The 21,330-nt window shown below is 37.3% G+C and overlaps 1 long non-coding RNA gene across 1 annotated transcript in view; it reads left to right on the forward strand.

The window, feature by feature from the left end:
* The first annotated feature begins 628 nt into the window (after positions 1 to 628).
* LOC129524939 (uncharacterized) overlaps positions 629 to 21,330 on the forward strand; it is a 29,934-nt gene continuing 9,232 nt past the window's right edge. Inside the window, exon 1 of the long non-coding RNA XR_008668928.2 lies at positions 629 to 889. This is a non-coding gene — a long non-coding RNA (uncharacterized lncRNA). The remainder of the gene's footprint in view (positions 890 to 21,330) is intronic.

Here is a 21,330-nt window from a genome sequence, read left to right on the forward strand (position 1 = left end):
TAAAGTTGTTTTGTTTTCTTTTCTAAATACCCTTTGAGTTAGTAGTAAGTCCTTGACACAGTTCATGTAGACAGGCACGTGATCAGAGCAGTGGCACCTGAGATGATGGGGGCTTGGACAAAAGTAGTAGCAATGGAAATGGAAAGAAGTGAGTGGATTCAAAACAGATTTTAAAGAATGGTTGGCGATACTAAAATAGGGAAGAAAAATGTTTAGGGAGAAAAATCAAGATTTGATGTAATCTTATATTTATGGTGATGTGGCAAACATTTGTCAAACTTCTTGGCTTCTCAGGATATTTTACCCACTTTTTCTATATATGGCAATCAGGAAGTTCATTCACAAAAATTTCAGTTCTCCTCTTCTTCTGGGGACAGGATAGGGTTGCACTTTCCCGCCCTCTGTAGTTTTAGGCATGGTTATGTGATTTGCTTTGGCAAATAAATTGCAAGTAGAAGTAATGTATGTTATTTCTAGGTGGAAGTTTTAAGATCCCTTTCACAATTTACTATGCCCCCTTTTATTCTGTCTTGGTGATCACATGTTGAGATTGACACCTCTATGAGGTGACATTCTAGAATGTCCCAGATGCACGGAGCACCTTCCATCAGCTCCCTCTCCACTTGTTTTAGGACACTGAGATTTTCCGTTGTTGTTACTACAGCATAATCAAGACTGTCTGATTGATATACAATGTTTAGGGAATTTCCATCTATTTAGGTTCGGACTTTTCAAGCTAAAAGTCACAACTCTTCCCAGGTTTGCTTGCAGTAGAAGTATGTGAAGTGTATCACGTAGATGTTGACAATCAAATGCTTCTGCATGATGTTTGCATCTGAAAGAGATCCATGTGAAGATAGTGATTCTGTTGTGTCCATTAATGGTAGGGGTGAGTATTGGCCTTGGTCCCAGCAGCAGTACCTGTGGCTAGTAGTGGACCCTGAGGTGCTGCTGCCCAGTGATGGTTATGGCGGATTAGTCCAAATGTTAGTATGTTGCTTATTCCTGAATTTGCAGCACTCATGCCAGGTACTCCGGCTCTCAGAGATTCTATGAGCTACATTATATACTTAATACCTTCCTACTGAAGTAGCTATAGAAGTTTCTGTTTGCCACCATGAACCCTCAGTAACAGAGATGCCTATAAAAATATTAATGGAAATGCTGAGTGGACAATTATATATACAAGTTTAGACTTTGGGTCATGAGATATAAATTCTGGTTAGGTGTTCGATAAAATATTTCAGTGACAAATTAAAATTTATAGAAACATGGGGTTAAACAAAAATAAGCTTTAAAAAATTCACTGTTTCTCAAATTTCTTAGTATGTAAATGCATATTGTGACTTTCCAGAACATTGAGAGCTAGAATTCCTTGAAACAGAGTTTGGGTAATGGAGGTATCCATATATTTTGTTAAGTTTTATGCTTTAAATTTATAGAATCTGAGAAATAAATACCTTTAGTAGCAAACGATTTGCTGACTGGTCAATTTTACCATGAACCTTGTTGGTATATAGAAATATGTTAGAGAAAAACTCTATTAAACTGTATATTTTCCCTCAGAGATAGATTCAGTCAACCTCACTGAATACATAGTTTTTATCATCTGTGCTAGACCCCATATGAGGAACAAGCCTGACTGAAATATGAATTCTCCCATCAAAGACATTCTAAGTCTCTTAAGAAGGGTTAGACAGGAATAAATATAACATAAAGGAATACTCATCTCCAAAAGGCAGTTAGGTAAAGCCCATTGGGAGTTTTGAGTCAGGAGAGAGTCCTCGCAGCTGGAGGTCACCTTTAGTTAGATGACAGGATTTCTGATCACCCTCTCCTGCCGTGGCTAGCCCCATCTAGCTTGTAAAGTGGGAGTCTGTTTTAAAGTAACTTGGCTGTCTGCCCCGGTGGAAATTCTCATTTCTCCATCAGCCTGTACAATAAACAAATATGCTTTATGTGCTGCTTTTGTGCATATAGTATCTGTATGAAACATGGCCTTGGGCCTCTTGAAAATGCAATTATAAAATTTTATAGAGGATAATGGTTCCCAGAATGCTGCACCCCATCTTCTTCACTCAAACAAGTTTTATGCACTATATGCAGGTTTAGCAATAATTGACATCTCCTTGCAGAAATAGATCTAACCCCTGACTATTAAGTATTTTAAAATACAGAATAGAATTGCTGTCGAAAAAATATATTCTTGCCAGAGGCAGCTTTGCAAAGAAGTGCCACGGTGAGGCTGAGAAAGAAGAGCTGCTCAGGGTGGGGTGACTAGCCATCCGGCCAAGCTTCCACCAGGGGCATTTTTCTAACATTATGATTTCCTATCCAGGATGATGGAGTGCCTCCCCCATTTAATCAGGTCTTATTTTCTGCTCTCTAATAGGGTTTTAAATTTTTCTCTAGAGAAGACTTAAAAATTCTTTATCAAAGTAACTCTTAGATGCTTTATAATTTCTGGTAGAACTGCAAATTTTATCTTAATTTGTTCACTGCTGATTATTGCTACAGTGGAAATATGCTATTTTTCTCATTTATTATTTTAAAATGTAGTAAAATATACATAACATAAAAGTGATTGTTTTAACCACTTTTAGGTTAAAGTTTAGTGGCATTAGGTATTTTTACATTGTTGGACAATCATTACTACTGTCTGTATCTAGAACTTTTGTCATCTTACAAAAATCTGGTTATGGACCCATAAAATAATAGCTCCCTATTCTGCTCTTCTTTCAGCCTGCGGCAACCACCATTTTACTTTCTGTCTCTATGAATTCAAGTACTCTAAGTACCTCATATAGACCAGAATCATACAATATATGGCCTCATGTGACAGGTTTATTTTACTTAGCACAATGTCTTTAGGCTTCATAATGTTCTACCATATGTCAGAATTTCCTTACTTTTTAAATTGATTAATAGTCCATTGTACGTATACATTTGTTTAGCCATTCACCCATTGATGAACATTTGAATTGCTTCCACCTTTTGGCTATTGGGAATAACACTGCTATGTACATGGCTGTACAAATATCTGTTTGTGTCTCTGATTCAGATTCCTTTGGGTGTGTACCCCAAAGTGGAATTTGCTGCATCACATGCTAATTATAGTTTTGATATTTTGAGAAATTGCTATGCCGTTTTCTACAGTGGCTATATTGTTTTACATTCCCACCAGCAGTGGACAATTGTTTTGGATTCTCCACATCCTCACCAACACTTATTTTCCCTTCTCCTTCCTTCCTTCCTTCCTTCCTTCCTTCCTTCCTTCCTTCCTTCCTTCCTTCCTTCCTTCCTTCCAATAGTACACATCCTAGTTGGCATGAAGTATCACATTGTGGTTTCAATGCATTTTCCTAATAATTAGTGATGTTGAGTATCTTTTCATGTGCTTACTGAGAAATCATATCTTTGGAGAAATGACTATTCAAGTTATTTGTCTATTATTGAATCAATGTTTTTTTTATTGTTGCAATTTTTGAGTATCTCTATTCTGAACATTAATCTCTTTTCTGATATGTGACTTGCAAAATTTTTCCCGATTTTGTGGGTTGCCTTTTTACTTTTTTGATAGTGTCCTTTGATGTACAAAATAGTTGATTTTTTAAAAGCCCACTTTATTTTTTGTTTTGTTGCCTATGCCTTTGAATCATTGCTAAATTCAATGTTGTGAAGCTTTCCCCCATGTTTTCTTCTAAGAGTATTATAGTTTTAGCTCTTATGTTTAAGTATTTGATCAATTTGAGTTAATTTTTGCATATAGTGTTAGGTAAAGGTGCAATTTTATTTTTTGAGTGTGGCTATACACTTTTGCCATCAACATTTATTGAAGACTGTCTTTTCCCTATTGAGTAATCTTGGAATCCTTGCTGAAAATCATTTTACCATCTATGCAAGGGTTTATGTGTGGGCTGTCTATTTGATTCCATCGATCTATTTGTTTGCATTTATGCTGCCTTTCCCATACTGTTGTGAATATTGTAGCTTTCTATTAAGTTTTGAAATAAGGAAGTGTAAGTTCTTACTTTATTCTTCCTTTTCAAGATTGTATTGGCTATTCAACACCTTTTGGGAGTCCATATGAATTTAAGAATGTAGTTTTCTATTTCTGTAAAAACTTAGTTGATATTTTGATAGGGATTGCTTTGAATTGGAGGTCATTTTGGGTAGTATTGACGTGGTAGCAATATTAAATCTTCTAATCCATGAACATAGAAAACAATTTCATTTATTTGGATCTCTGCCACTTTCAGCAGTTTTGTATTTTTCATTTTACAAGTCTTTCATCTCCCTGGTTAAGTTAATTACTAAGTTTTATGTTGTTTTTGATGCTATTGTAAATGGAATTGTTCCCTTAATTTTCTTTTAGGATTGTTCATTGTAGGTGTATAGAAATGCAATTGATTTTTATGTTCATTTTATATCCTACTACCTTCCTGAATTTGGTTACTAATTCTAACAGTTTTCTCTTGTGGAATCTTTAGTGTTTTCTACATATAAGATTACATATCTGCAAACAGAGATAATTACACTTCTTCCTTTCAAATTTGAATGCCTTTTATTTCCCTTTTTTAGCCTGTTTTTTCCGACTAGTACTTCCAATGCTCTGTTGACTAGAAGTGGAAAAAGTGTACATTGTTGTCTTCTTGACCTTGGAGGAAAAGCTTTCAGTCTTTCATAGTTGAATGTGATAATAGATGTGAATTTTTCCATTATGGTTTTTATTATGCGAAGGTAGTTTCCTTCTATTTCTACTTTGTTGAGTGTTTTATTTAATCATAAAGTGTTTAATTTTGTCAAATCCTTTTTCTGCATCAATTGAGATGATCTTTTTTTTCCATTCATTTTGTTAATGCAGTATATTACATCGATATATTTTTGTATGTTGAACCATGCTTGCATTGCCATAATAAAAATCCCACTTGGTATGGTGTACAATGATTTTAATATGTTACTGAAGTTGGTGTACTGATATTTGAGGATTTTTGAATCCGTGCTTAAAAAATATATTGGTCTGTACTTTTCTTACAGCGTCTTTTCCTGGCTTGGCTATCAGGGGATTACTGACCTTACAGAATGAGTTAGAAATTGTTCCCTCCTCTTCAACTTTTTTTTGGTAAGAGTTGCAAAAGGATTAGTGTTAGTTCTTTTAAAAATATTTGGTAGAATTTACAAGTAAAGCCATCAGGTCCAGGGCTTTTCTTTGCTGGGTTGATTCAATTTCCTTACTACATACAGTTCTATTCAGATGATCTATGTCTTTGTTATTTAGTCTTGGTAGGCTTTGTATTTCCAGGAATTGGGCCATGTCAACTAGGATATACAATTTGTTGCTGTAATACTATTCATATTACTTTCTTATAATCCTTTTTAACTCTATAGAATCAGAAGAAATGACTTTGCTTTCATTTCTCATTCTATTGAGTCTTATATATCTTTGTCATAGTCAATCTAGCTAAAGTTTTTCAAAGAACCAGTGTTTGTTTTGTTTATCCTTGTATTGTTTTTCTACTCTCTTTAATTTATCTCCATTCTAACCTTTACTTATTTCCTTCCTTCTGCTAGCTTCAGAATTTGTTTGATTAGCTTACTCTTGTTCCATAAGTTTTAAAGTTTGGTAGTTGATTTGAGATCTTTTTTTTTTTTAATTCAAGTATTTTTAGGTATAAGTTCTTCCATTAGCACTTATTTTGCTGTGTCCCCAAAGTTTTGGTATGCTGTTTGCATTTTCATTCATCTCTTAAAACTTTCTAATTTCTTTTGTCATTTCTTCTTTGACCTTTTGGTTGTGTAAGAGTGTGTTAATTTCCACAAATTTGTGAGTGTTTCAGTCTTCTTTCTGTTACTGATTTCTAACTTCATCCTATTGTGGATGGAGAAGATACTTTGTATGATGTCTGTCTTTTAAAATCTATCCAGTTTTGTTTGTGATCTAATATATGGTCTATCCTCAAGAATGTCCCATGCACAGTTGACAAGAATATGTATTCTCTGGTCTTTGGGAAGAGTGTTCTATATATGTCTGTTAGATCTAGTTAGTTTATTGTGCTGTTCAGATTGGCTATCTCCTTGCTTATTTTTTTTTGTCTGGTTATTCTATCCATTATTGAGAGTGGAGTATTTAAGTCCCCAGCCGTTATTGTAAAGAATCTATGTTTCCATTCAATTATGTGAATTTTTACTTCATACAAGATGGTCTATTATTATGTGTGTACAAGTTCACAATTGTTATATCTTCTTGCTGTATTGAATATTTTATTAATATATAATGTCTTTCTTTATCTCTTATAACAATTTTTTGATTTATGTATTTCCAACTTTTATTTTAGGTTGAAGGGGTGCATATACAGGTTTCTTACGTGGGTAAATTGTGGTCGCGGGGGTTTGGTGTACAGATAATTTTGTCACCAGGTAATTGGCATAGTACCTAACTGTTTTTTTTTTTTAATATTACCCCTCTCCCACCCTCCACCCTCAGGTAGCACCTAGTGTCTATTATCCCTTTCCTTCTGTTCATGTATGCTCAATGTTTAGCTTCCACTTGTAAATGAAAACATGTGGTATTTGGTTTTCTGTTTTTTCATTAATTTGCTTAGAATAATGACCTCCAGCTCCACCTATGTGGCTGCAAAAGACAGTTTCATTCTTTTCTATGACTGCATAGTATTCCGTGGTGTATATGTACATTTCCTTTATCCAATCCATCATTGATGGACATCTAGGTTGAGTCCATGTCTTTGCTATTGTGAATAGTGCTGTGATAAACTTACATGTGCATGTGTCTTTATGGTAGAAAAATTTATACTTCTTTGGATACATACCCAACAATGGGATTGCTGTCTCAAATGGTAATTCTGTTTTTCGCTCTTTGAATAATTTCCTAACTGATTTCCCCAGTGGCTGAACTAATGTGCATTTGCACCAACAGTGTGTAAGTGTTACCTTTTGTCTGAAACCTAGCCAGCATTTGTTACTTTTTGACTTTTTAACAGTAGCCTTCTGACTGATGTGAGATGGTATTTCATTATGGTTTTGATTTGCATTTCCCTAATGATTAGTGATAATGAGCATTTTTATATGCTTATTAGCTGCATGTATGTCTTTTTTTGAGAAGTGTCTGTTGAAATCCTTTGCCCATTTTTTGATGTGGTTGTTTGTTGATTTAAGTTCCTTATAGATTCTGGATATTATACATTTGTCAGATGCATAGTTTGCAAATATTTTCTTCCATACTGTAGGCTTTCTGTTTACTCAATTGATAGTTTCTTTTGCTGTGCAGAAGCTCCCTAGTTTAACTAGGTCCCATTTGTCAATTTTTCTTTTTGTTGCAATTGCTTCTGGAATCTTTGTCACAATGTCTTTGCCAGGCCTATGTCCAGAATGGTATTTCCTAGGTTTTCTTCTAAGGTTTTATAGTTTTAGGGTTTACATTTAAATATTTAATTTATCTTGAGTTGATTTATGTATATGGTGTAAGGAAGGCATCCAGGTTCAATCTTCTGCATATGGCTAGCCAGTTAACCCATTTATTAAATAGGAAGTCCTTTCCCCATTGCTTGTTATTTTTGGGTTTGGTGAAGATCAGATAGTTGTAGGTGTGTGGCTTTATTTCTGGGCTCTCTATTCTGCCCCATAAGTCTATGTGTCTGCTTTTGTACCAGTACCATGCTGCTCTAGTTACTGTAGCCTTGTAGCGAAATTAGATAGTGTGATGCCTCTAGCTGTGTTCTTTTGTCTTGGAGTTGCCTTGGCTATTCCAGTTCTTTTTGATTCCACATAAACTATAAAATGATTTTTTTCTAATTATGTGTAAAATGTCACATAATTAGATTGACAGGAATAGCATTGAATCTATAAATCGCTTTAGGTAGTAGGGCCATTTTAATAACATTGATTCTTCCTATCCATGAGCATGGAATGCCTTTTCCATTTGTTTGTGTCATTTCTGATTTCTTTGAGCAGTGTTTGAATTTATTATTGTAGAGATCTTTCACCTCTCTGGTTAGCTGTATTCCTAGGAATTTTATTATTTTTGTGGCTATCATGAATGCGATTGCATTCCTGATTTGACTCTCAGCTTGAATGTTACTGATGGATAGTAATCACAGTGATCGTTGTACATTGATTTTGTATCCTGAAACTCTGCTGAAGTTGTTTAACAGATCTAGGAGCATTTGGGCAGATACTAAGGGGTTTTCTAGGTGTAGAATCACGTCATCTGTGAAGAAGGAGATAGTTTGACTTCCTATTTGATACCTTTAATTTACTTTTCTTGCCTGATTCCTCTGGCTCGGACTTCCAGTGCTATGTTGTATAAGAGTGGTGAAAGAAAGCATCTTTTTTTGTACCTGTCTTTAAGGGGAATGATTCCAGCTTTTGCCCATCAGTATGATGCCGGCTGTCAGTTTGTCACAGATGGCTCTTATTATTTTGAGATATGTACTTTCGATGACTAGTTTGTTGAGGGTTTTTTACATAAAGTGATGTTGAATTTTATTGAAATACTTTTCTGTGTCTATTGAGATGATCATGTGGTTTTTGCTTTCAGTTCTATTTATATGATGAATCATATTTATTGATTTGCCTATGTTGAATCAACCTTGCACCCCAGAAATAAAGCCTATTTTATCACGGTGGATTAGCCATTTAATGTGCTGCTGAATTTGATTTGCTAGTATTGTGTTGAGGATTTTTGCATCTATTTTCATCAAAGGTATTGGCCTGAGGTTTTCTTTTTTCATTGTGTCTCTGCCAGGTTTTGATATTAGAATGAGTTAGGGAAGAGTCCCTCTTTCTTATTTTTTTGAAATAATTTCAGTAGGATTGGTACCAGCTCATCTTTATATGACTGGTAGAATTTGGATGTAAATCCTTCTGGACAAGGGCTTTTTCTGGTTGGTAGATTTTTTTTATCACTGATTCAATCTTGGAACTTGTTATTGGTCTGTTCAGGGTGCCAATTTCTTCCTGATTCAATTTTGGGAGGTTGTATGTTTCCAGGAATTTATCAACTTTTTTTCTAGGTTTTTTAGTTTGTGTGCATAGAGGTGTTCATAATAGTCTCTGAGGGATTTTTGCATTTCTGTGGGGTTGTTGGTAATTTCCCCTTTGTCATTTCTGATTGTGTTTATTTAGATCTTCTCTTTTTTTCTTTATTAAACTAGCTAGGGGTCTATCAATCTTATTTCTTCTTTCAAAGAACCAGCTTTTGGTTTTGTTCATCTTTTGTATGGTTTTCCTCATCTCCATTTCATTCAGTTCAGCTCTGATTTTAGTTATTTGTTTTCTTTTGCTAGCTTTAGGCTTGGTTTGCTCTTGTTTTTCTAGTTCCTCTAGTTGTAATATTAGGTTATTAATTTGAGATCTTTCCAACTTTTTGATGTGGCTGTTGAGTGCAATAAACTTTCCTCTTAACACTGCTTTGGATGTGTCCAAGAGATTCTGTTATGTTATATCTTTGTTTTCATTTGTTTCAAAAAATTTCTTGATTTCTGCCTTAATTTCATTATTTACCTGAAAGTCATTCAGGATCAGATTATTTGATGCCCATTTAATTGTATGGTTTAGAGAGATATTCTCTGTATTGATTTCTATTTTTATTGTACTCTGGTCTGAGAGTGTTGTTCATTTGATTTTGTTTACTTTTTTTTAGTATGTTGAGAATTGTTTTGTGGCTGAATGTCTGGTCAATTTTCGAGTATGTGCAATGGATAGATGAGAAGAATGAATGTTCTATTTTTTGTTGGGTGGAGTGTTCTGTCCATTTGGCCAAGTGTCAAGTTTAAGTCCTGAATATCTTTGTTAGTATTTTCCCTTGATGATCTGTCCAATATTGTCAGTGGTGTGTTAAAGTCATATACAACCATTATGTGGTTATATGTCTCTTCATTTGTTTTTAAGAACTTGTTTTATGAGTCTGAATACTCCAGCACTGGGTGCATATATATTTAAGATAGATAAGTCTTCCTGTTGAATTGAACCATTTATCATTATGTGATACCCTTCTTTTTCCTTTTTGATCATTGTTGGTTTAAAGTCTATTTTGTCTGAAATAAGATTAGCAACCCCTGCTCTTTTTTTGTTTTCCATTTTCTTGACAGATCTTTCTCCATCCCTTTACCTTGAGCCTATGGGTGTCCTTGCATGTTAGATGGGTCTCTTGAATACAACACAGAGTTGGGTCTTGCTTCTTTATACAACTTGCCACTCTGTGCCTTTTAAGTGAGATGTTTAGACAGTATATGTTCAAGGTTAATATTGATATGTGCAGAGTTGATCTTGTCATCGTTGTATTGTTAACTGATTGTTATGTAGACTTGATTGTGGGTTTGCTTTATAGTGTCAATGGTCCTATGTACTTAAGTGTGTTTTTGTGATGGCCAATAATGGTCTTCTGTTTTCATGTTTGGCACTCCCTTAAGGACCTCTTGTAAGGAAGGTCTGTTGGTAATAAATTCCCTTAGCATTTGCCTTTCTGAAAAGTATTTTATTTTTCCTTCTCTGATGAAACTTAAGATTAGTTTGGCTAAATATGAAATTCTTGGTTAGAATTTTTCTTCAAGAATGCTAACTATAGGCCCACAATATTTCTGGCTTTTAGGGTTTCTACTTAATTGCCTGCTGTTAGCCTGATGAGATCCCTATGTAGGTGACCTGCCCCTTTTCTTTAGCTGCCTTTAATCTTTTTTATTTCATGTTGATCTTGGAGAATCTGATAATCACATGTCTTGGGGATAGTCATCTTGTACAGTATCTTGCAGGGGTTCTCTGCATTTCCTGAATTTAAATGTTGTCATCTCTAGTGAGGCTGGGGAAATTTTCATGGATAGTATCCTCAAATATGCTTTCCAAATTGCTTGCTCTCTCTCCCTGTCTTTCAGGGACACCAATGAGTTGTTGATTTGGCCTCTTTACATAATCTCATTTCTCAGAGCTTTTGTTCAGTTTTTAAAATTCTCGTAAATTTTTGTCTGAGTTAATTTGAAGGACCTTTCTAAAAGCTCTGAGATTCTTTCCTCAGCTTGGTCTATTCCGCTGTTAATACTTCCAATTGAGCTATGAAATTCTTACAGTGAGTTTTTCAGCTCTATCTCTCGGTTTGATTCTTTCTTAAAATGGCTCTTTTATCTTTCATTTCTTGAACTGTTGAATCTGGATTTTTTAGATCCCTTGGAATGGGTTTCAACTTTCTCCTGAATCTCTATGATCTTTGTTGCCATCCAGATTCTGAATTCTATTTCTGTCATTTCAGCCATTTCATTCTGGTTAAGAACCATTGCTGGGGAGCCAGTTGTTTGGAAGTAAGGAGACATTCTTGCTTTTAGAGCTGCCAGAGTGCTTGTACTGCTTCATTCTCATCTGTGTGGGCTGATAGTTCTTTTTAATTTTATTTTACTTTATTTTATTATTTTATTTTTGAGACAGAGTTTCACTCTGGTTGCCCAGGCTGGAGTGCAATGGCACAATCTCAGCTCACTGCAACCTCCGCCTCCTGGGTTCAAGCAATTCTCCTGCCTCAGGCTCGTGAGTAACTGGGATTACAGGCACCTGCCACCACGCCCTGCTAATCTTTATTTTGTATTTTTAGTAGAGACGCCGTTTCACCATGTTGGTCAGGCTGGTCTTGAATTCCTGACCTCCTGACTCAGGTAATCCACCTCGGCCTCCCAAAGGGGCTGATGGTTTTTTAACTGTTAATGTAATTTGAGTACAGTCAGTTAGCTTCATTTCTGGATGTTTTCAGAGGGCCGAGGTGTTGTGAAGGGACATTATTTGTGGCTGAATTGTTGTCCTTGGTTTCATAGGAGCATATATTAGCGAAGTATTTTTGGTGTTGATGTTTGGGCTGCAATCCAGTAGATGGAGCTGAAGTGTAATGGCTGGTAGACAGGCTCCTCTGTATTTCCTCGCAATTGCAGCTGTGCTCCCTCTCAAAGCTCTGAGAGTGTATGTTCCTCTCCCAGATTTAGGCTTGGCACTCGTGGGCTGTGCACTGCAGCCTTGGGGTGAGCTCAGGCTTTCTGCTTTTTTCCTCAGCTTGGCAGAAGCAGGTGTGGGGACTTTAGCAGTGGCAATGGCAGAGGGTCTTTCCCTTTCTCTTGGGGCTCCATCCCAGAGAAACACAGAGCAACTACCAATCGGAAGGATCACCAAGAGTGGGGCAGCTGCACTGTGGGCCCAAGCCAGGGAGTCTTGCCTCTTAAAGAGCAGGCGGGGTGGAGGGACTCATGGGGAAGCCAGTCTGGCCTCTTCTCCAAAAGTGCCTGCCGCATGCTGGAGTGTGAGCAAAGCACCCAGGCTCTTTATTCCTTCCCCAGCCTGGTGGCAGCAAAGGCAGGTACTACTGCAGTGGCAGAGGCGAGGTAGAGGGGATTTCAGATGCCTCTTTGAACTTCACCCCAGAGAAACATAAAGCCACTGCCAATGGGAATGTTCAGCTGGGGAAGTGGGGGTGGCTGTACTGTGAGCCTGAGCTGGAGGCCCTGCCTGGTGAACAGCAGGGGGTCAAGGGCTCATAGAGAAGAGAGACTGATTTCCTCTCTGTATGGTGGCTGTGGCATGCTGGAGGTGCCAGCAAAGCAACCAGGGTCTTTATTCATTCCCCAGGCCAAGGGCAGCAAGGGCGATACCACTGCAGTGGCAGTGGCAGAGGGGCTCTCTGTTGCTTCTGGGAGCTCCACTCAGAGAAACAGAGCCACTGCCAATGAGAATGTTCAAGCAGGGGCAAGGCAGCTGCACTTTGGACCCATGCTAGAGGCCCTTGCCTGGTGAAGAGCAGGGGGCCAGGGGCTCACAGGAGAGACTGGGCTCCTCTCCTATGGCGCCTGTTGTGTGCCGGAGGTGCCAGCAAAGTGATTGGGCTCTTTGTTTTTCCCCCAGCCCCAGGGCAGCAAGGGCAGAAGTGCTGCCATGGCAATGGCAGAGGGGCTGTCAGTTACCTCTGGGAACTCCACCAGAGAGACACAAAACCACTGCCGATTGAATCCTTTAGAGGTGGAGTGACTGCACTGTGGGCCCAAGCTGGGGATCCTGCCTGTCAAGTGCAGGCAGCCAGGGGCTCACAGGGAAGTGAGATCAGGCTCCTCTCCATATGGCAATTGTGGCTTGCTGGAGGTGCCAACAAAGTCATCCGGGTCTTTATTCTTTCCCCAGCCCAAGGACAGCAAGGGCCGGACCACTGCAGTGGAATTACAGAGAGCCTGTGGGTTGTCTCTAGGATGTGCTCCCCAGAGAAATGCAGAGCCACCACCAAATGAAGTGATCAGGCAGGGGCAGAACGGTTGTGCTGGAGAACCCATGTGGGGAGGCCCTGCCCAGTGAGGAGTGGCAGGCAAAAGGATCCATGTGGAAAACAGTCTGGCTGCTTTTCCATAAAGCAGCTGTAGTGTGCTGGAGGCCTGCAATAGTTCTTGTGCTCTTTGCTCCCTCCCTAGCATGAGGACAGTAGGGGCAGGGGCTCTGGCAGCAGAAAAGTGGTGGGCCTGTCGATTACCTCTGGGAACTCTGTCCCAAAGAAATGCAGAGCTGCTACTAGTCCAAATGCTCAGACAGGGGTGAGGTGGCTACACTGGGGTCCCAGGGAAGTAGGCTTTGCCTGTCCATGTGTAGCGGAGGTGAGGTCTACAGTTCGTCTGCTCCTCAGCATCGTGGATGTGGCTCCTATCCTGGGGCCACATGAGAGATCCTCACCTCCTTTGTTGGTGGAGCTATGGCAGCTGGCACCAGGGCCCTCAGGAGTCCAAGGCCCTTGTGGCTCCCCATGGGCCTGAGTAGTGACTCTGCCCAGACTGCATGCAGAGTGTCAGTCTGGAGGTCCCAGGGAGAAGAGGTCAGGGGAGATCTCCTGTGCCCAGAATTGCAACAGTCCATGGTAGAAGTGTAGGTCCCCGGGGACTCTCACTTACCAAAGGAGGTGGGAAGACACCGTTGACTCCATGCCAATCCCAGGTGGGTGGGTGTCCTGTCTTGCTTCTCTCTGCTCTCTGTGAGTCACGTTGCTTCTTTAATGAATCTCAATGTGTCCTCCAGAACTATCCAGTTGAAGAGCTGGTGTTTACTGGTCACTCTGTCTCCTTTCTGTAAGAGTGACGCACAGTAGCTGCTTCTAGTCAGCCGTCTTGCCATTGGTTCCCCAAGTTTTTGATTTAAAGTCTGTTTTGTCTGATATTAGTATAGCTACCCTGCTATCTTTTGGTTACTATTTGAATGGAATATATTTTTCCATTCCTTCCTTTTCAACCTATTTGTGTCTTTGGATCTACAATGAGTCTCTTGTAGACAGCATATAGAGAAATTTTTAAAATCTATTCTTCCAGTTTCTGTCTATTGATTGGTAAATTTAATTCATTAACATTTAAATAAATTATTGGTAGGGAGGAATATAATTGTTATTTTACCAGTGTTTCCATATACCTTATAGCATTTTGTCCTTTATTTTGTGAATTAGTGTCTTCTTGTGGTTTAGTTGGTCTTTTGTAGTAAAATGTTTTAATTTCCTTCTTATTTCCTTTTGTGTATAATCTATAGCTATTTTTAATTGCATATATTTAAGGTGTACAACAAGATGCTTTAACATAGTTAATTGATTACTACAGTCTAGAAAATTAACATAGTTAATTGATTACTACAGTCTAGAAAATTAGCACAGCCACCATCTCACACAGTTATCTTTCTTTTTTTGTGTGTGGTAAGATTAGCTAAAATTTACTCCTTTAGTAAATTTCCCGCATACAGAGCAATATTATTAATGTAGGTCTCATGTTATACATTAGATACCTAGACTTATTCTATATAACTACATACAACCTTGTACACTTTAAACTACATCTTCCTATTTTCTGCACCCCTGGTAGCCACCATTCTACACTCTGTTCTATGTATTCAATTTTTAAAAATATGCCACATATAAATGAGATCATGCAGTATTTGCCTTTCTGTGGCTGGCTTACTTCACTTAGCATAATGTCCTCTAGGTTCTTCCAATGAACTAAATGTCCCAAATGTCAAGATCTCCTTTTTCAAGGCTGAATAATATTCCATTATGTGTGTATACATTTGTGTGTGTCTGTATGTGTATAAAACAATTTTTTTATTCATATATTCATCGATAGACAAATTTGGTTGTTTCCATATCTTGGCTATTGTGAATAACGCTGCAGTGAATATGGGAGTACAGACATCTTTACAAGGGGGTGATTTGCTTTCCTTAGGGTATCACTGTTTTCTTTTCAGTTGCCATGAAGATTACGTTGAACATCCTAAAAGTGTAACATTCCAGTTTGAGTTTGTACCAACTTAACTTTAATAACATACACAAATTCTGCCACTGTATAGGTAGGTCCATCTTCACCCTTTTTCAGTTATTAGTGTCAGAAATTATATCTTTATGCATTTTATGTCCAAAACCATAAACAACTGTTTTTATGCATTAGTCTCTAATTCATGTAGAAAACAAACAAAAGAGTAACAAACCAAAGTTACAATACTACTAGCTTTGTAATTATTTATGTATTTACCTTGACCATAGATTTTTATTTCTTTACATGACTTCAAATTTGTGTCTAATATTCTTTCATTTCTCCATAAAGAACTCCCTTTAGCATTTTGTGAATGGCTGGTCCACTGGTAATAAATTCTCTCAGCATTTTTGCAATTAAAAATGTTTTTAGTTCTTACCATATGATTTTTAGTAGATTTTGCTTTTTAAAGCAATTTTCAGTTCACAGGAAAATTAATCAGAAAGTACAGAGCATTCTTATATCTCCCCTGCCCCCACATATGCAAAACCTCCTGCAATATTGACATCCCACACAACAGTGGCACATTTGTTAAAGTCAATGAACCCGGCTGGGCGTGGTGGCTCATGCTTGTAATCCTAGCACTTTGGGAGGCTGAGGCAGGTGGACCATTTGAGGTCAGGAGTTCAAGACCAGCCTGACCAACATGGTGAAACCCCGTCTCTACTAAAAATACAAAAATTAGCTGGGTGAGGTGGCGGGCACCTGTAATCCTAGTTACTCAGGAGGCTGAGACAGGTGAATCGCTTGAACCTGGGAGGTGGAGGTTGCAGGGAGCCGAGATCGCACTGCTGCACTCCAGTCTGGGCAACAGAGTGAGACCCTGTCCCACCACCACCCCAAAAAAATCAATGAACCCACACTGATATATCATTATCACTCAAAGTCCATAGCTGACATTAGGGTTCACCCTTGGTGTTGTACATTCTATGGGTTTTTGACAAATGAATTCACCATTGTACTATCGTACAGAAAAGTTTTGTTTTCCTAAAAATCCTCTGTGCTTGCCTATTCATCCCTCTCTCCCTCATCCCATTACAACCACTTGTCTTTTTACTGTCTCCATAGTTTTGCCTTTTCTGGAATGTCATATAGTTGAAATCATGCTGTATGTATGCAGTATTTTCAAATTGGCTTCGTTCACTTAGTAATATACATCCAGGTTTCCTCCACGTCTTTTCATGGCTTATTTCTTTTTAGTGCTAAATAATATTCCCTTGTCTGAATGGGTGATTCTTCCAGTTGATTTATCCATTCACCTACTGAAGGACATCTTGGTTGATTTCATATTTTGGCAACTAGGAAAATGGATCTACAGTTGCTATAAAAATTCATGTGCAGGTATTTGTGTAGGCATACCATTTCAACTCTTTTGGATAAATAGTAAGGAGCATGATTGCTGGATTTTTATGGTGACAGTATAATAAGTTTTGTAAAAACTGTAAAACTGTCTTCCCAACTACTGGAAAATTTTGCATCCCCACCAGCAATAAGATTTCCTGTTGCTTCACATCATCAACAGCACTTGGTGTTTTGGCCATTCTAATAGGTATATAGTAGTATCTCATTGTTTTAATTTGCAATTTTCTAAAGTAACCTATGTTGTTGAACATCGTATTCTTTAAAAAAAATTTCTTTTTATTTCCATAGTTACTGGGGAACAGGTGGTGCTTGGTTACATGAGTAAGTTCTTTAGTGGTGGTTTGTGAGTTTTTGGTGCACTCATCACCCAAGCAGTATACACTGCACCCTATTTGTAGTCTTTTATCCCTCACTCCCTTCCCACCATTTCCCCCGAGTCCTCAAAGTCCATTATGTCATTCTTATGCCTTTGCATCCGCATAGCTTAGCTCCCACATATGAGTGAGAACATACAATGTTTGGTTTTCCGTTTTCTGAGTTACTTCACTTAGAATAATAGTCACCAACCTCATCCAAGTTGTTGTGAATGCCATTAATTCCTTCCTTTTAAAGGCTGAGTAGTATTCCATTATATATATATAAAAATTCCATCATATATATATAAATATATAAAAAATATATAAATATATATATATATAAAACAGTTTCTTTATCCACTTGTTGATTGATTGATTGATTGATGGGCATTTGGGTTGGTTCCACAGTTTTGCAATTGCAAATTATGGTGCTATAAACATGTGTGTGCAAGTATCTTTTTCATATAATGACTTCTTTTCCTCTGGGTAGATACCCGGTAATGGGATTGCTGAATCAAATGGTAGTTCTACTTTTAACTCTTTAAGGAATCTCCACACTATTTTACATAGTGGCTGTACTAGTTTACATTCCCACCAGCAGTGTAGAAGTGTTTCCTGTTCACCGCATCCACACCAACATCTACTATTTTTTGATTTTTTGATTATGGCCATTCTTGCAAAAGTAAGGTGGTATCACATTGTGGTTTTGATTTGCCTTTCCCTGATCATTAGTGATGTTGATCATTTTTTAATGTTTGTTGGACATTTGTATATCTTCTTTTGGGAATTGTCTATTCATGTTCTTAGCCCACTTTTTGATGGGATTGTTTGTGTTTTCTTGGTGATCTGAGTTCGTTGTAGATTCTGGATATTAGGCCTTTGTCAGATATATAGATTGTGAAGATTTTCTCCCACTCTGTGTGTTGTCTGTTTACTCTGCTGACTGTCCTTTTGCCATGCTCTTTAGTTTAATTAAGTCCCAGCTATTTATCTTTGTTTTTATTGCATTTGCTTTTGGGTTCTTGGTCATGAAATCCTTGCCTAAGCAAAGGTCCAGAAGGGTTTTTCCAATGTTATCTTCTCGAATTTTTATAGTTTCAGGTCTTAGATTTAAGTCCTTAATCCATCTTGAGTTGATTTTTATATAACGTGAGAGATGAGGATCCAGTTTCATTCCCCTATATGTGGCTAACCAATTATCCCAGCACCATTTGTTGAAAAGGGTGTCATTTCCCCACTTTTTGTTTTTGTTTGCTTTGTCAAAGATCAGTTGTCTGTAAGTATTTGGGTTTATTTCTGGGTTCTCTATTCTGTTCCATTGGTCTATGTGCCTATTTTTATACCATTATCATGCTATTTTGGTGACTATGGCCTTATAGTATAGTTTGAAATCAGGTAACGTGATGCCTCCAGAGTTGTTCTTTTGGCTTAGTCTTGCTTTGGCTATGTAGGCTCTTTTTTGGTTCCATATCAATTTTAGAATTGCTTTTTCTAATTCTGTGAAGAATAATGGTGGTATTTTGAAAGGAATTGCATTGAATTTGTAGATGGCTTTTGGCAGTATGACCATTTTCACAATATTAATTCTACCTATCCATGAATGTGGGATGTGCTTCCATTTGTTTGTATCATCTATTATTTCTTTCAGCAGTGTTTTGTAGGTTTCCTTGTAGAGGTCTTTCACCTCCTTGGTTATGTATATTCCTAAGTATCTTATTTTTTTGCAGCTATTGTAAAAGGGGTTGAGTTATTGATTTGATTCTCAGCTTGGTTGCTACTGGTGTATAGAAGAGCTGCTAATTTGTGTATGTTAATTTTGTACCTGGAAATTTTGCTGAATTCTTTTATCAATTCTAGGTACTTTCTGGAGGAATTGTTAGGGTTTTCTAGGTAGACAATCATATCATCAGCAAACAGAGACAGTTTGACTTCCTTTTTACTCATTTGGATGTTCTTATTTGTTTCTCTTGTCTGATTTCTCTGGCTAGGACTTCCAGTACTATGTTGAAGAGGACTGGTGAGAGTGGGCATCCTTGTCATGTTCCAGTTCTCAGAGAAAATGCTTTCAACTTTTCCCCACTCAGTATTATGTTGGCTGTGGGTTTGTCATAGATGGCTTTTATTACATTGAGTTATGTCCCTGGTATGCCGATTTTGCTGAGAGTTTTAATCATAAAGTGATGCTAGATTTTGTCAAATACTTTTTGTGTATCTATTGAGATGATCATGCAATTTTTGGTTTTGAATCTGTTTGTGTGGTGTATCACATTTATTGACTTGCATATGTTAAACCTTCCCTGCATCCCTGGTATGAAACCCACTTGATCATGGTGGATTATCTTTATGATATGCTGTTGGATTTGATTAGCTAGTATTTTGTTGAGAATTTTTGCATCTATGTTCTTCAGGGATATTGGTGTGTAGTTTTCTTGTTCTGGTTATGTCCTTTCCTGGTTTTGGTATTAGGGTGATACTGGCTTCATTGAGTGATTTAGGGAGGGTTCCTTCTTTCTCTATCTTGTGGAATAGTGTCAGTAGTATTGGTACCAATTCCTCTTTGAACATCTGGTAGAATTCTGCTGTGAATTGTCTGGTCCTGGACTTTTTTATGTTGGTATTTTTTTAATTGCCATTTCAATCTTGCTGCTTGTTATATAGGGCATCTAATTCTTCCTGATTTAAGCTAGAAGTGTTGCATCTTTCCAGAAATTTATACATCTGTTCTAGGTTTTCTAGTTTATGTGCATAAAGGTGATCATAGTAGCCTTGAATGATTTTTTGTATTTCTGTGGCATCAGTTGTAATATCTCCCTTTTCATTTCTTATTGAGCTTTCTTATGGAGCAATCTCTTCTTTTCTTAGTTAATCTTGCTAGTGGTCTATCAATTTTATTTATCTTTTCAAAGAAACAGCTTTTTGTTTCATTTATATTTTGCATTGTTTTCTTTTTGTTTGTTTCAGATTCATTTATTTCTGCTCTGAACTTGGGTATTTCCTTTCTTCTGCTGGGTTTGGGTTTGGTTTGTTCTTATTTCTCTAGTTCCTTGAGGTGTGACCTTAGATCATCTGTTTGTGCTCTTGCAGACTTTTTGATGTAGGCATTTAGGGCTACGAGCTTTCCTGTTAGCACTGCCCTTGCTGTATCCCAGAGGTTTTGATAGGTTGTGTCACTATTGTTGTTCAGTTTGAAGAATTTTTAGATTTCCATCTTGATTTCATTTTTGACCCAATGATCATTCAGGAGCAGGTTATTTAATTTCCATGTATTTGCATGATTTTGAGGGTTCCTTTTGGAGATGATTTCCACTTTAGTCTGAGAGAATGCTTGATATAATTTCAATTTTCTTAAATTTATTGACACTCATTTTGTGGACTATCATATGATCTATCTTGGAGAAAGTTCCATGCCATATTGAATAGAATGTATATTCCGTGGTTGTTGGATAGAATGTTCTGTGTATATCTGTTAAGTCCATTTGTTCCAGGGTATAGTTTAAATCCATTGTTTCTTTGTTAACTTCCTGTCTTCATGACCTGTCTAGTGCTGTCAGTGGGTATTGAATCCCCCACTATTGTTGTGTTACTATCTATCTCATTTCTCAGGTCTATTATTAATTGTTTTATAAATTTGGGATCTCCAGTGTAAGGTACATGTATGTTCAGGATTGTGACATTTTCCTGTTGGACAAGGCCTTTTATCATTATATAATGTCCCTCTTTGTCTTTTTTAACTGCTGTTGCTTTAAAGTTGCTTTGTCTGATATAAGAATAGCTACTGCTGCTCACTTTTGGTGTCCATTTGCATAAAATGTCTTTTTCCATCCCTTTACCTTAAGTTTATGTGAGTCCTTATGTGTTAGCTGAGTCTCTTGTATGCCGCAGATAGTTGGTTGGTGAATTACTATCTATTCTGCAATTCTGTATCTTTTAAGTAGAGCATTTAGCCCATCTACGTTCAATGTTAGTGAGTGTTGAGATGTGAGGTACCATTGTATTCGTTATGCTATTTGCTGCTTGTATGCCTTGGTTTTTTGTTTTTGTTTTTGAAATTTACAATTTAAATTTACAATTTTGTTTCATAGGTCCTGTGAGATTTATGCTTTAAATAGGCTCTGTTTGATGTATTTTCAGGATTTGTTTCATGATTTAGAGCTCTTTTTAGCAGTTCTTGTAGTGGTAGCTTGGTATTGTGGAATTCTCTCAGCATTTGTTTGTCTGAAAAAGACTATCTTTCTATCTTTTCTTCATATATGAAGCTTAGTTTTGCTGGATACAAAATTCTTGGCCAATAATTGTTTTGTTTGAGGTGC

Source organism: Gorilla gorilla, chromosome 8, assembly GCF_029281585.2.
Source record: "Gorilla gorilla gorilla isolate KB3781 chromosome 8, NHGRI_mGorGor1-v2.1_pri, whole genome shotgun sequence".
NCBI classification, from domain to species: Eukaryota; Metazoa; Chordata; class Mammalia; order Primates; family Hominidae; genus Gorilla; species Gorilla gorilla.